We start from the raw sequence: 16,125 nt of genomic DNA, 5'->3' as shown, positions 1-16,125 counted from the left end.
CAGGCTCAGAGGTCTCCAATGGAAAAAACCCAAGGAGTAAGAAAAGAAAAGAAAAAATGATTTTAGCAAATAATTACAAAGACTGGGAGGAAATGAGATTCTGAGAGAAAATGTGTTTCCACAGTGTATCCAGGGCTGAGAAGCTGCAAGTGGCTTTTCATTCTATATACAGCTCCTCAATGCCTACTACATGAGTTCCTCTTTAAATTTGTACCTAACTTTTTCCCCCTTTCAGGACAGATCTTGTTAATGTTGAACAAATGGAATAAAAACACAAAAACACTCATATTTGGTTCATCACCAAGTATGCAGTCAACATTCAGGTACATCTAATAGTCGGCTTTATGGATTTAATGACATGGCTGTATTTGCCAATGGATCTCAGAGGAGCAGGCTTTATAGGCTAGAAAATCTGCTTAATGAAGTAAATAAATATATAAAAGCAAACTGCTACCTAATTGGGTTTTTTTCCTCTTTATAATATATGTGTTCAGCCTTCCATCTCTACTGAATTACAGTCTTTGAAAATTAGGCAAACATCACTGGAGAGTTAATGTGTGTTGATAAGGACCACTGTCTCCTGAGCAGTCACTGGATTTCTGTTTTCAGACACAACTGCCTTAAACAGAAGCAATAGGAATTAAAAATCAAGAAAGGGAACCTACACTTCTTAAAAAAAAAAAAAAAAACAACAACAACAGATGCCTATCAGGTGTTTTCAAATCTCAATTTAATAACTCACTGAAGAAAATGAATCCTGATGGACACCAACTCTAGACCAAGACAGCTCTGTTGTGAGAATCATATTAAGACCTGATACAAAAATCAGACCCTTTAGGGCCCACATACCAGAAAAAAAGCATTAGAATTCAGATTTGCTTTCACATGTTTTTTTTTTTTAAGATATGCAAAGCTTATAAAAAGAATCAAAAGGAAGAAAAAGGTATTAGGGTCTTAATCCATTCTTTTTATTTTAGTCTGCACCCTTGAACAATGAGGAGGTTTTGGGTTCCATATAGAAAAGGAATTGCATGTCAGCATTCCTCACATTATACCCAAGTAATTCTTTGTTGTGAGGAGCATCCTGTGCATTGTAGGTTGTGAGGCGGCATTCTTAGTCTTGACTTAGTTGATGCCAGAGGTACCTCCTGCTTTCTCTCCCCAGTTGTGACAACTGGAAATGCATCCAGACATTGCCAAAGGTTACCTGCTGTATGTCATAAGGCAGATTTCATAATTTGGCTAGCTTCAAAGTTGTTTCATTAGCATGCAATTAAATTTTATTTGATGTGCATGTTTTCTTTATGTTCCAAATATTCACCAGTATACATTCAAAAACTAGATAATTATTTTTTTTTTTTTTAAGATTTCATCTATTTATTCATGAGAGACAGAGAGAGAGAGAGAGAGGCAGAGACACAGGCAGTGGGAGAAGCAGGCTCCATGCAGGGACCCTGACGGGACTCGATCCCTGGTCTCCAGGATCACGCCCCGGACTGAAGGCGGTGCTAAACTGCTGAGCCACTGGGGCTGCCCTATTGATTCTATTTTAAATTTTTAGTATTAATAAGATTCTTTGAACACATTAAAAAATAGGGATAAAACATAAAATAAAGATAATTCTTCAATACTGAGTATCATTGGTAAGAACAGCCCACTTCTAACTCCCAGCTTTGGTTTCTAGGAAACTTACCCCTTAGGTCAGATGAATTTATTTTTAGGGAAATTCTAACTTCTGGGATTATTATATCAATGGGTATAATAAATCAAGTCCTGATTTTTAATAGGTTGCACCATTACATCTGTAAATTTTTTATTGTGTTGCTGCATAAAATGCTATTAGGTTGATAACACAGGCTTTTTACTTCTAGAAGGGATAAGAGAAGCCAACATCTGTCAGAGAAGGATAAAATAGGGAGGGGCTAGCAGCTTCCAAGTGTAAACAGCTGGGGAAATAGTAGATAATCTCTTAATGTCATTACAGATCTAAAATTTTAGTTTGGTATTTAAATGTAAAAATAATATGGTATAATTTTTTGGTAATTACTTTAAAAATTCATTCTAAGATGAAATCTATCAAAATCAATGTAAAAAAGATTCACATCTTAATCAGATGTGAATCAGCCTTCCCTGATTATCTTTTATGTAATGCATGAGTGAAATATCTCATCTGATCTTGTTTATAAAAGTTCTTGCATGTCCAGGATGTTATACACCAAACCACTGTAATAATATTAATAGCTAACAATTGAGTGCTTGCTGTGTGCCAACGGTGATGTAGGAGCTCATTAACATTATCTCACGTGAGCCCCACGATGACCCCTGGAGGGAGCTGCCATTGTATGAGTGAAGAAATTGGGCTCACGGAGGTTAAGTAAATCACCCACTGCCGTGAAAGCTCACATTCAAATACCACTTTTCATCTGTGGTGTCCTTGATTGTTAATATCCACGTATCACCAATTCGTTTATCAAATAATTACAACAAAAATTCCATATTCTCTCAAATTATTTTATGTAGTGTATTTATGGTAGTGTTTGGGGACATACAAATTACCCTTACTAGGAGCAAATTGCATGTTATGGCATAAAACATAAATGAGCAAAAAGTCATAAGAGTCAAAGCAATTTTTAAGAACAACAAAGCTGAGGGATTTATATCATCTGATTTCAAAACTTACTGAGAAATAGTATTAAGACAGCATGGGGGATCCCTGGGTAGCTCAGCGGTTTAGCGCCTGCCTTTGGCCCAGGGCGCAATCCTGGAGTCTCGGAATCGAGTCCCGCGTCGGGCTCCCGGCATGGAGCCTGCTTCTCCCTCTGCCTGTGTCTCTGCCTCTCTCTCTCTATGTCTATCATGAATAAATAAATAAATAAATCTTAAAAAAAAAAAAAAAAAAAAAGCAAGCATGTTGGGGCAGTCCATGGGGCTCAGCGGTTTAGCGCCGCCTTCAGCCCAAGGCGTGATCCTAGAGACCGAGGATCGAGGCCCGCATCAGGCTTCCTACGTGGAGCCTGTTTCTCCCTCTGCCTGTGTCTCTGCCTCTCTCTCTCTCTCTCTCTCTCTCTCTCTCTGTGTGTGTGTCTCGTGAATAAATTTTTTAAAATCTTAAAAAAAAAAAAGACAGCGTGGTATTGGATAGACATGCAGATGGATACAACAAAAGAGAATCTAGGAACAGATCCAGATAGAAATGGTCAATTAATTTTTGACAAAGTAAAAAAAAAATTTTTTTGACAAAGTGCCAAGGATTGCAGTAGGAAATACTCTTAAAGAAATAGTGCTGTGTTCTGATTGAATATCCATTTGGGGGACAATTAACTCATTTATAGAGAACAGAGCAGTGGTTGCCTGGCAGCAGGGACAGTTTGCAAAAGGGCAGGAAGAATCTTTCGGAGGAGATGGAAATGTTCTTCTGTGTTCTGTGGTGGTGGTGGTTTTGCAGATGTATACAACTGCCCAGGTCATTAGGTTGTATTCTTTAAATGGAATGTAGGGTTCTGTACATAACTCATACTTCAGTAAAGTTGATTATTAAAAGTAGATATCCAGAGATGACTAGTTTCATCTTTTATTATTTTCCATAACAAGCAGTGGCATGTAAAAACCTCTTCACTGAATTCTAGGGGCATAACTCTGGGGGCTGCAGAGTCCTGTGAGTTATCAAAAAAGAAGGAGAAGGAGAGGAAGCAGAAGGAGAAGGAGAAGGAAGAGATGGAGGGGAGAGAGGGAGGAGGAGGGAAAAAAAGGAGGAGGAGGAGGGAGGGAGATGAGGAGGAGAAAAATTTCACCAACTCACTGGAATTTTAAAATCCCAGGCAAAAGACTATTTATAACAAGAGGGAATGTTTCCTCCATTAATAAAATAATTAATCCATTTGACAGCATTCAACAAATTTGAAAACATGGCTTAGCTACTATAAGAAGGACATGGTTGGCTTTTTAAATAATTTAGATGAGGACTGTTAGAATCTAGACTAGGAAACCAAAGTGGTGATAGCATCTATTTCTCTCAAGAAAAAACAAGAGCATTAAACATCCATTGCTTTGTTCAAATTTCCCTGTTTACCAAGCAGAAGACACTGAGGTGACTTCTGGAGATGGGTTTAAAATCTGTAAAATTTAAAAAAAAAGAAAAATAAAATCTGTAAAATTAAACACACAATGTGAATGAAACAACTTAATCCCTGTAGTTTTTTACTAACATAGCATTAAGTAATACAAAGCAATTTATTAACTGGTAATATATAAGCTTTTAGTTCTTTGCTAAAGACTATGTTTTTACATTAAACAGAATGTTTAACTTTTTACAAGAAAAACATAGTCTTGGGGTGTGCTTCCATCTAGTGGACATGTTCATCTTTTACATTTAATGGAAAAAAAGCATACTGGTTTTGTTCGTTTTAGTTTTTTGGAATTAAAAAAAGTAAAGAAATATGGTAACCACAATTCCTAGATAAAATGGTATGTATTGTACTTATTTTCATCATAAATCAATTCCCAAGATTTGAGGTGGTATATAATTAAAAACACATATAATAAAAAGAAATAGAAAATCAAAGCCATTTAGGAGGAAGACGAAATAAACAACTTAAACAAATACAGTTACTGTAATTGACAATTCTCCAAATTTTTGAAATTGGAAACAAAAGAGAAAAGAAATCATAATTTACTTGCATAATCCATTATTATGTGATCAAAGTGTACCACGCTGCTTTTTTTATGAGCAAAAATATTTCTATACTATTTTTTTCTAACTAAAATATGCTTCATTTTTGTATGAAATTGTAGAGGTACAGAAAACAGAGAAAGTTCAGAAATCTTGGTGAATTCTACAAAAGTGAACATATGGAACATAACGAGCATCTCAAAAGTCTACCTTGTACTCCCTTTCAGAGCTCCTTCAAATGTAACCACCACCCTAACTTCTATCACCACCATCTAATTTTGCTTATATAAAAGGAATTATTTATTGTGTATATTTTTGTGTTTGCTTCATGTACTCGTCCTTACATCTGTGAGATTCATTCATATTTTTGCATGTATTGGGGTTTATCTCTTTTCCTGCTGTATTCTTTATATGAACACACAATAATATATATATACATTTTATTGTTGTCTTCTGAAGGGCTTTAAATTGTTTCCAGTTTAGAGCTTTTACAATGGTGCTGGCATAAACATTCTAATATATGGTCTGGGTGTACACAGTATACACTTTTGTAGACTTGTAGACTAGTGTTAAGACTGCCAGGCAATATTCAGTTAATAAAAAAAATTGCCAAAACTGCTTTCCAAAGTGGTTACACCAATTAACACTTTTAGCAGGAAGGAATTATAGTTCCAGTTGCTCCATATCCTCTCAATCCTTGTTACTGTCACCTGGTTTGTTGTTGTTGTATAAATAGCCATTCTAGTAAGTGTGTGGTAATAACTCATTGCACTTTTAATTTGCATTACCCTGATGACTAATGATTTGGAGCAATTTTTAATATGCTGACTGTCTGGCTCTCCTTTTGTAAAGTTCTTGTATATCATTCTCCATTGTCTTACTGGGTTGTGTGCCCTTATTGATATGTAGGAGTTCTTTACATATTCTGCATACTAGTCATTTTTGGATATGTAGATTGCAAAACTGTTCTCCCAGTTTGTGGTTTTGCCTTTTCAGTCTCTTAATGGTGGTTTTAGTAAAGAGAATCACTTAATTTTAATGATCTCTAATCTGTCAATTGTTTTTCTCTAGGTTACTCCTTTTTGTCTCCTTTTTAAGAAATGCATGCCTACCCCAAGATTATGAACATATTTTTTCATTGTTATCTTTGGTGTTTTTATTTTAGTGATGTAATCCATTTTGAATTGATACTTGTGTTTGATGTGTGGTAGGAGTCAAGGTTCATTTTTTTCTCAATGAATATCCAATTTATGCAATGCCACCTAAGACCACACCTTCCCACTCCACCCCACCCCCACACAATTGTGCATGCGTGCGCACGCGCACACACGTTTGTCATATATCTGGTGACCATATATGATTGGGGCTATTTCTAGACTCTATTTTGTTGATCTATCTTTCCTTGAGTACCACTGTTTTAATACTATAGCTTGATAATAAGCCTTGCTGATAGTGTAAATATTCCTACTTTGTTTTTGTTCTTCAAGGTTGTTTTTGCCATTCTTGATCCTTTGCATCTACTCTTCAATTTTAGAATGTACAAGTTTCTCTTTTAAAACAATTGAAATTTAGATTGGAGTTATATTACAGATCAGTTTGGGGAGAATTAACACAATTATAAGATTGTATTACAATTCTTTTATATTTATTTTTTATCAAGTTTAAAAATTTTAATTCCAGTATAGTTAATATATAATATTGTATTTGTTTCGGGTGTACAATATAGTAATTCAACAACTCTATATATTACTTAGTGCTCATCATGATAAGTGTATTCTCTAATCCCCATCACCTATTTCATCCATCCCCCATACAATTCTTGCAGATAATGTATTCCTTTATTTATTTATTTAAAAATTAACATTAGTTAATATGTGGTGTAGTTTTTGTTTCAGGAGTAGAATTTATGACTTACATGTAACACCCAGTGCTTATCCAACAAGTGCCCTCCTTAATGCCCATCACCCATTTAGCTCATCCCCCCACCCACCTCCCCTCCAGCAAGCCTCAGATTGTTTTCTATATTTAAGAGTCTCTTATGGTTTGCCTCCTTCTCTATTTTTGTCTTATTTTATTTTTCCTTCCTCTCCCTATGTTCATCTGTTTTGTTTCTTAAATTCCACATATGAGTGAAATTATATATTTGTCTTTCTCTGACTTATTTCACTTAGCATAATACCCTCTAGTGCCATCCACATAGTTGCAAATGGCAAGATTTCATTCTTTTTGATTGCTGAGTAATATTCATATATATACGAATATTACCCCCACCTCTCTATCCGTTCACCAATAGATGGACATTTGAACTCTTTCCATAGTTAGGCTATTGTTGATTATGCTGCTAAAAACATCAAGGTGCATGCACCTCTTCAAATCTGTATTTTTATATCCTTTAGGTAAATACCTAGTAGTGCAATTGCTGGATCATAAAATAATTCTATTTTTAACTTTTTGAGGAACCTCCATACTGTTTTCCAGAGTGGCTGTACTAGTTGACATTCCCATCAACAGTGCAAGAGGGTTCCCCTTTCTCTGCATCATCACCAACATCCGTTGTTTACTGTGTTGTTAATTTTAGCCATTCTGTTGGGTGTGATGTGGTATCTCACTGTTTTGATTTGCATTTGATTTGCATTTCCCTGATGATTGATGTTGAGCATCTTTTCATGTGTCTGTTGGCCATTTAGATCTCCTCTTTGGAGAAATGTCTATTCATGTCTTTTGCCCATTTCTTAACTGTTTTATTTGTTTTTGGGGTGTTGTCCTTCATTTATTTAGATATTCATTAGTTTTTCTTGAAAATGTTTTAGAGTAGGGATCCCTGGGTGGCGCAGCGGTTTGGCTCCTGCCTTTGGCCCAGGGCGCGATCCTGGAGACCCGGGATCGAATCCCACGTCGGGCTCCCGGTGCATGGAGCCTGCTTCTCCCTCTGCCTGTGTCTCTGCCTCTCTCTCTCTCTCTCTCTCTCTGTGACTATCATAAATAAATAAAATAAATAAATAAATAAATAAATAAAGTTTTAGAGTATTCTGGTAGCGTTCTTTTTTTTCTTAATTTTATTCTTATATTTGATAGCTTTTGATGCTCTTGTAAATGGTACAGCTTTTTATATTCCATTTTCAATTTATTTGTTGCTGATAAGTTTATTTTTATGGGGTGCCTGGCTGGTTCAGTCGGTTAAACATTTGCCTTTGGCTCAGGTCATGATCCCAGAGTCCCGAGCCTGGGATTGGCCCCACATCAAACTCCTCATTCAGTGAGGTGTCTGCTTCTCCCTTTCCCTTTGCCCCTCCCACTGTTCCTTTTCTCACTCTTTCTCTCTCTCAAATAAATAAAATCTTTTTAAAAATTTATTTTTTATTTTTTCTTATTGTGTGTCCAGTGACCTTGTTATTACTTCTAATAGTTTATCTGTAGATTCATTTGAATTTTCTGTATGTAAACCATATTGACAGACAAAAACAGTTTAATTTCTTCATTTTTCTTTTATTTTCTTTTTCTTTCTTTTTTTAAAGATTTTATTTATTTATTCATGAGGGACACAGAGAGAGAGAGAGGCAGAGACACAGGCAGCGGGACAAGCAGGCTCCATGCAGTGAGCCTGATGTGGGACTTGATCCCGGGACCCCAGGACCATGCCCTGGGCCAAAGGCAGGTGCTAAACTGCTGAGCCACCCAGGGATCCCCTTTTCTCTTTTATTTTCTTAACACAATAAATTATGTTCCTTGATTTTCAAATCTTTAACCAACTTTGCATTCCTGGTACAATCACTTTATTATGATGTGCTAACCTGTTTTTGTTCACATGCTGGGTTATATTGGCTATATTTTAATATTTGAATCAATTTTCATGAGGGAGATTGTTCTACACTTTTGCTTTTTTTGGTAGTGTTCTTCCAGATTTTGGTATAAAGGTCCATGGAGAAGTGTTAACATTTTTCTAACTCTTGCAAGAGTTGGATAGGATTGGAATTATATCATTCCAGGACAGGTTTTGATTTAATGTCAATATCTTTAATAATTCTGTTTCTATAATTACTTCTATTAAGTTTATATTTCTTTTTGTGCCAATTTTGGCACATTTCTATTTTTTAAGTAATTTGTCTGCTTCACCTAAGTTGTCAAATTTACTAGCATTAAATTATTCATAATATCCTCTTACTATCTTTTTAATGTCCATAAGACATTAAGTAATCATTCAATAAATATGTATGAAGCAAAAAAACAGTGCAGAAAGAAATGGAGATGCCTGAGATAAATGAGCAACTGATCTGTCTCTAGGAAATCCATTAGGTACTGTGGAACAGTCTGAAGTATATTGACCTAGATGATCTCTAGGCTTCTTACTGCTCCAAAGTTTTATGACCGTGATATTCAACCAGCAGTTAGAAATGCAGGTTTGGAGTCAGGATAAAGATTGAATTTGGAGATATTTAAAAGGCACTGCATCTTAAGGCAAAAATTAAAGTGTTGGAATTGAACAGAGTAGCAAAAAGAGAGAAAAGAGCAAAGAGAGAACTTGAGGGAATGTCTGTGTTGATGAATTTGGAATTCTGAAAAGAAAGATGACAGCAATGGGGACATGACCACTAGAGAGGTAACCAGAAAGTCAGGAAAATGGACAGTTTTGGAAACCAAGAGGAGAGTTTCAATAAAAATGGGGTATAAAACATTGTCAAATGCTATTAGAGAGGTCAAGAGACATGAGAAATCATGGATTGATTTGGAGATTAAGAGATACTTGGTGAGAGACTAAATTCAATACAGGGGTGAGAGTAGAAACAGAATGTAGGAAATAAAAAATGGGTAAGCAACCAGAGACCAAATGTAAATTATCTTGTCAAGAAACTAGGCCACAAAGGAAAAGAAGTAGAATAATATATGCTTGTGATATCTAGTAGAGCCAAGGGAAGGATTTTATATATTTTTGAATAGAAATAGAACAACCAGTATAGGGACAAGGAAAGAAAAATCAATATACAGAAGATAGATAATAGAAATCTGAAAGAGTTTCAAGTGGAAGGGAAACTATAGAATGGGACAAAATATTTGCGAATCATATATCTGAGAAGGAATTAATATCCAGAATATATAAAGATATTTGCTCATTCCCATTCGTTACATCAATATTCACAGTAGAAAAGAGGTGGAAGCAAACCAAATGTCCATTGACAGATGAATATAGCATATATATAAAAAGAAATAAGGAAAATGTAGTATATACATAAAATAGAATATTATTAAGACTGGGGCACCTGGGTGGCTCAGGCAGTTAAATGTTCAACTCTTATTTCCATTCAAGTCATGATCTCAGGGTCCTGGGATGGAGCTCTGTATTAGATTCTGAGCACAGCAGGGAGTCTGCTTGAAGATTTCTCTCCCTCTCCCTCTGTCCCTCCCCACTCGAATAAATAAATAAATCATCCCTAAAAAAGGATATTATTAAGCCTTTATACAGAAGGTAATTTTTGTCGCATGCTACAAAAGAGATGAACCTTGAGGACGTTATGCTAAATAAAATAAGTCAGTCACAAAAAGACCAATACTACTGACTCTACTCATATGAGATAGTTAAAGTATTCAGACTCATGAAACAGAAAGTAGAATGTTCTTGCCAGGAGCTGGAGAAAGGGAGAAACAGGAAGTTGGTGTTCAATGGGTGTAGAGTTTCTGTTTTACATAATGAAACAGTTCTAGAGATCTGTTACACAACAATGTAAAGATACTTAACACTTAAAAATGTTTAAGGTGGTTAATTACAAATGTGTGTGATTGTCCAAATACCCTAAATGGTCTCATAGATTGATTTTACAAGTAAATGTTATAATATAAACTTAAAAAATAAGTATTTTAAAAAGATAATGAAAAAGATAATGGACTATTATCTCTTGATTTGCTCAGGTCATGATCTCAGGCTCATGAGATTGAGCCCCTTGAAGGGATCTGTACTCAACAAAATCTGCTTGAGATTCTCTTTCTCCCTCTCCCTTTGTTCCTTTCCCTGCTCTCTCTCTTTCTCTCAAATAAATAAAGTCTTCCAAAAAAATAAAAAGATAATTGACTATTTAAGCAACAATGTTAACAATTCTTACAGAGTTTATAACATCCCAAAGTAAAATATATGTTGACAATCATAATGGCTAAGAGGGGAGAAATGGAAGTTTCTTAAACTATATGTAAAGAAGTATATTACTCTTGAAGGTAGCACATGAAAAGTTAAAGACGTACACTGTAAACAGTAAAGCAACCACTAAAATACCAAAATGAAGAATTATAGTTAACCTTCATGATAAAGACACCCAACATGGGGGATCCCTGGGTGGCTCAGCGGTTTGGCGCCTGCCTTTGGTCCAGGGCGAGATCCTGGAGTCCTGGGATCGAGTTCCGCATTAGGCTTCTGGCATGGAGCCTGCTTCTCCCTCTGCCTGTGTCTCTGCCTTTCTCTCTCTCTCTCTCTATGTCTACCATGAATAAATAAATAAAATCTTAAAAAAAAAGACACTCAACAAACAGATTAGGAATAAAGGGAACTTTCTCAACCTGACAAATGACATCTATAAAAACCCAAAACTAACATCATACTTAGTGGTGAAAGACTGAATGCTTTCCACCTAAGATCAAGAATAAGACAAGGATGTCTGTTCTCACCATTTCCATTAAGCATTATACCAGACATTCTAGCCAGGGCAATTAGGCAAGAAAACAAAAGGCATCCAGATTGGAAAAGAAGTAAAATTATCTTTATTTGCAGATGATATGATCTTGTATACAGAAAATCATAAGGAATCCACTGAAACTATTAAGACTGATGAGTTCAGCAACACTCCAAGATACAAAGTCAATATACAAATCAATCATATTTCTAAAAAGGACCAATGAGCAAACAAAATTAAATTAAAAAGCAATTTTATGTACAAAACCATAAAAAAGAATAAAATACTTTGGAAAAAAACTAAAGTGCAACACTTCTGCTTTGAGAACTACAAAACATTATTGAAAGAAATTAATGAAACACTAAATAAATGGAAAGACAGCTTATCTTCATGGATCAAAATGCTTACTGCTAAGATGGCAATATTCTCCACATTGATCAATGGACTCAATGCAATCAATCTCTTTCAAAATTCCAGGTAACTTCTTTACAAAAATTGGCAAGCTGATGCTAAAATTCATATGGAAATGAAAGGAACCCAGAAGAGCCAAAACAATCTTCAAAAAGAACAGAGTCCTCACACTTTCTGATTTCAAAACTTACTGGCAAACTATGTTAATCAAGACATGTACTGGCATAAGGATAGACATATGGATGGATAGAACTAAGAATCGAGAAATAAACTTTTACATTTATGGACTATTGACTTTTGACAGGGGTGTCAACACAATTCAATGGAGGAAAAAGTAGTCTTTTCAACAAATGGCGCTGGGCAAGTTGATATTCAAATGCAAAAGAATAAAGTTGAACTCCTACATCACACTGTAATGTTAATACAAAGATTAAAATGGTCGAAGACTTATATGTAAGAGCTAAAACTATAAAACCCATAGAAGAAAGCATATGGGAGGAAAATCCTCAAGATATTGGAGTTAGCAGTGGTTTTTTGGATGTGATACCAAAAGCAAAAGCATCAGATGGAAAAGCAGATAAATGTGACTAAATCAAAATTAAAGCTTTTTGAAATCAAAGGACATTATCTACAAAATGAAAAGGCAACTCATAAAATAGGAGAAAATATTTACAAATCATGTATCTGATAAAACATTAATATTCAATATATATAAAGAACACCTACAACTCAACAGCAACAAAGAATCCAACGAGCAAAATACCTGAATAGATATCTCTTTAAAAAAGATATACAAATAGCTTACAAGCTTAAAAGATGTTCAACATCACTAGTCATTGGGGAAGCAAATTAAACCACAAAAAGATACCACTTCACACTAACTAGGATAGCTGGCTTTTTTTTTTTTTTTTTTTTTTTTTAAGGAAAGTAACAAGTATTAGTAGGGATGCAGAGAAACTGGAACCCTTGTACATTGCTGTTGGGAATGTAAAATGGTGCAACCACTTGAAAAAGTTAAACATGAAATTACCATATGATCCAGCAATTCCATTTTTTAGATACGTACTCAAAAGAATTGAAAGAAGGAACTCAAATAGATTACTTGTATATCAATGTTAATCATAGCATTATTGGAAACTGGTGAAAGTGAAAACAACTTAAACATCCATCAACAGATGAATAAGAAAATGTGATATATCCATACAATAGAATACTATTCAACTTTTAAAAAGAATGCAGTTCTTATACATGCTATGTCATAGATGAACTTTAAAAACATTATTTTAAGTGCAGCACCTGGGTGGCTAAGCATTAATGTCTTGTCTGTTAAGCATCAACTCTTGGTTTCAGCTCAGGTCATGATCTCATGGGTCACGGGTTCCAGCTCTGTGTCCAGTTCCACATCCCATGAGGAGTCTGCTTGAAAGATTCTCTCTCAGGAGTCTGCCCCTCCCTGCTGACTTGTATGTGCATGCACTCTCTCCCTCTCTCTCAAAGAAATGATTTTTTAAAAAAATTATGCTAAGGGACATAAACCAGATACAAAAGAAAAGTATGTGATTACACTTGTATGTACCTAAAGTAGTCAAATTCATAGAGATAGAAACTAGAATGAAGTTACCAGGGGTTAGGAGAGGGGGAAATTGGGAATTCTTGTTTAACGGTTACAAAGGTTCTATTTGGGAAAATGAAAAAGTTCTAGAAATGTCTGTATGACATTATGAATATACTTGATGCCACTGAATTATATGCTTAAAAATGGTTAAATTTTATGTGTACTTTACCACATTAAAAAATAAGAGGTTAGACCCTCCATTTCCCCATTCTGAGTAGCTAAGTGGATGACTCCCACCCCAGTGGATGACTGGAGGTAATTCTCTGGAGGAAGCCAAAGAGAGGCCCTCTAGACTGGAAGGTACAAATCACAACTGAGGGCAGGACCACCATTCTGGACAGGGGAATTTCATGAATATTTACGTACTTCAGTTGTCTTCTCCCACTCATTTCCCAGGACACACCCTCCAGCAGGGAGACTAGAGGATTTACTCCATGGAGAATCAGAGTGGGTCAAGAGATAAGAACTTATATACTGACATCAGGGGTTCCATAACTGAACAGTTGAGGCACACCATCCATCAGTGAAACACCCAGTTAATAACCCCTACCATATGCACAGATTTCTATTTTCCATTACCAGATAAGGCAAGAGAGTCAAGGACCACCTGAAGATTGAGGAAAGCTACTGAGACCAAAATAGACAGGACTAGGTAACTTGGAGGAAGCAGCAATTATACAAGAAGAAAAGAACATTGAAAATGAAGTATATTATTAATATCCCCAGATACATAAGACATTTTACTCATGATAGAAGGCCAAGATGTTTTATAAAAAGGAATATTTGGAGAGCTCTGAGAAATTAAAAACATGATAGCAGAAGTGAAAAATGGAATTCAGAAAATATCGAAGAATTCTAGAAAATAGTGTAAAAATAGACATATAAGATAGGAAAAACAGGTTAGAATATTAGAGGACAAATCAGGAACTCTAACATAAAAATAACAGGAGTTTCAGGAAGAGCAGGGAAAACTAAGATATAGCAATAAAATAATTCAAGAAAAGTACTCTAAAATGAAGGGCATGGATTTCTAAATTGAAATGACCTATTGAGCGCCCTGCAAAATGGATTAAAAAAATGTGTCCATATCAAGATGTATCCTCATGAAATTTGAGAATAACGAGGACGAAGAGAAGATTCTCCACATTTCTAGAAAGAAAGAAAGAAAGAAAGAAAGAAAGAAAGAAAGAAAGAGAGAGAGAGAGAGAGAAAGAAAGAAAGAAAGAAAGAAAGAAAGAAAGAAAGAAAGAAAGAAAGAAAGAAAGAAAGAAAGAAAGAAAAACGAACCCAGGGCCTAAACCAGGGGCAAGGACTAGAACGGCAGCAAAATTCTCTATGACAACACTGGATGCGCAAAGACAATGATGCAATGACCTTAAAATTCTGAAGAAAAATAATTTCCAATCTAAAGTTCTTTGCCCAGCCAAACTTCCAATTTAGTAGAGAGTAAAACAAAGATACTTTAAAACTTATAAGGACTTGGACATTTTACCTCCCATATACCATTTCTCAAAAAGCTACTGGGGCTAGACTTCACCCAATTAGTGAGTATACCAAGAAACAGAAAAGATGGGATACTCAAAACTAGGAATCCATGGCAAGGGAGAGTCATAAGGGCAAAGGGAAATCCTGACAATAGCTGTAAACAATTAAAAAACAAGGCAGTTATTAACTCCAGGAAGTTAAAAGGTTAAGCAGAAAGGAGAAGCGACCATAAGATATTACATAGCTCAGCTGTGACTAGAGTTAACATAGTGGGAGGAATATAAATGTTCTAGCTAGAATTTCAATTTACCTATATTAGGAGTTTGAGAGGGCAGTAAATACATGTGAGGTGAGGATAACGAAGGAGAGCTAAATCTATCTTTCAAAGTAGGAAATAGATATATGATACCTAAAACTGAAAAACATAAAAGCATCAAAAGAAACATTTGGTCATGGGTTGTAAATACTAATTTGTCAGCCAAGAGGGGTGAAAATGGTTGTTTCTGGGATGAAATGGAGGCATATGGGGTCCCCTGTATTTGATTACAAGTCGGTAGAACTATTTGACTCTGTAAAATAATGCACATTTAACCTTCAGGAAAAAATTTTAAAGATTTTACTTATTTATTCACGAAAGACATGGAGAGGCAGAGACACAGGCAGAGGGAGAAGCAGTCTCCCCAGTGCGGGCCTCGATCCCAAACCCCAGGATCACGACCTCAGCCAAAGGCAGGCACACACTCAGCCACTGAACTACCCAGGCGCCCCAACGTTTATAAAATTAACACTATGCCATAATTTACTTTTTAAAGTCTGCAAAAACAAAACACGAGCAACCTCGTGCTCCAGAACAAAGCTCTGGATTTTTCCCCTTGCTACTCAAACTTTCCCGAATTTGAGTTTCTCATCTGTAAAATTAGGTATCATATACAGATCGAAATAGATTGTGGACACAAAGGTGCTTGGAAACAAGAGTCGTTTAAAAACTTAATCCAAAAGTTTGGACTCTTCAACACTCGTTTCTGTGCTCACGTTGTGTGTAGCAGGGAGTGGGACACGGCGGGCGGCGCGCGCGAGGCTGTGTGGGTCCAGGGCGCTCACCTGTGCAGTACCTGCCCGCGTCCCTCCCTGCCCCGGCGTCCTCTCCTCTTGGCGCCTGCGGCCTCGGGCAACTCCCTCAGCTGTTCTGACCCTCGGTTTCCCTGCCTGGGAACAGTAAAGCTGCTCCGGCAAAGCGGGAGGGAGAAACGAGCGTTCAGAGTCCCGCAGAGTCCTCAGTGTGGTCGGGAGGG

Source organism: Canis lupus, chromosome 21 (genome assembly GCF_003254725.2).
Source record: "Canis lupus dingo isolate Sandy chromosome 21, ASM325472v2, whole genome shotgun sequence".
Lineage (NCBI taxonomy): Eukaryota > Metazoa > Chordata > Mammalia > Carnivora > Canidae > Canis > Canis lupus.
The sequence above is the reverse complement of the archived record's forward strand: the minus strand, read 5'-3'. Positions refer to the sequence as shown.